At 31.3% G+C, this 591-nt stretch overlaps 1 pseudogene; it reads left to right on the top strand.

Annotated features, from left to right (window-relative positions):
- The first annotated feature begins 239 nt into the window (after positions 1 to 239).
- LOC141572013 (U2 spliceosomal RNA) lies at positions 240 to 329 on the top strand (annotated as a pseudogene).
- The last annotated feature ends 262 nt before the right edge of the window (positions 330 to 591 follow it).

A 591-nucleotide genomic window follows, 5' to 3' on the forward strand; every position in this document is an offset into this window, starting at 1 on the left:
AATTGGTTTTTTTGTTGTTGTTTTTATTTTTTAAGAAGAAGAAGCTTTAAGTAAGTAACATCTGAGGTATATGATGCACTAAACAAAATGCATGCAATAGGACTCTTTTTAGATTATCAAGCATGACAGTATTATCTGTAAATTTATTGTTGTTCTTGCCTCCTTTGGAGAAAACATTTCCATATAATGTTTAGAATGTGATGTGATGTACATTTTTAGGATTGGGAATATTATTTGTGATCACTTCTCGGCCTTTTGGCTAAGATCAAGTGGAATATTATTTGTAAATATAAAAATTATCAATATTTATTTTTAACCATTTACCCCCTGAATTGGAATTAAGTACCTTTCTTCTTTCAGTTATAAAGAAAGCCAAGAACAGGTTTATGTTTTCAATGTAATGCTCTAAATATAATTCATACTGGTATTCATCTCAGAATCCAGATTGACAGGCAATGACTACTGCCTAAGGCCCATAATTTAGGAATCTGGTACCATGACAAGACTTTTTATAGCATTATCCAGGTTGGTCAGATGCCACAATTTCTAAGTGTAGATTTCAATAAACAGATCGTGTGCCAGTTTCAATGT

This window comes from Rhinolophus sinicus, chromosome 2, assembly GCF_057876585.1.
Source record: "Rhinolophus sinicus isolate RSI-liver-muscle chromosome 2, RSI-T2T, whole genome shotgun sequence".
NCBI lineage: Eukaryota > Metazoa > Chordata > Mammalia > Chiroptera > Rhinolophidae > Rhinolophus > Rhinolophus sinicus.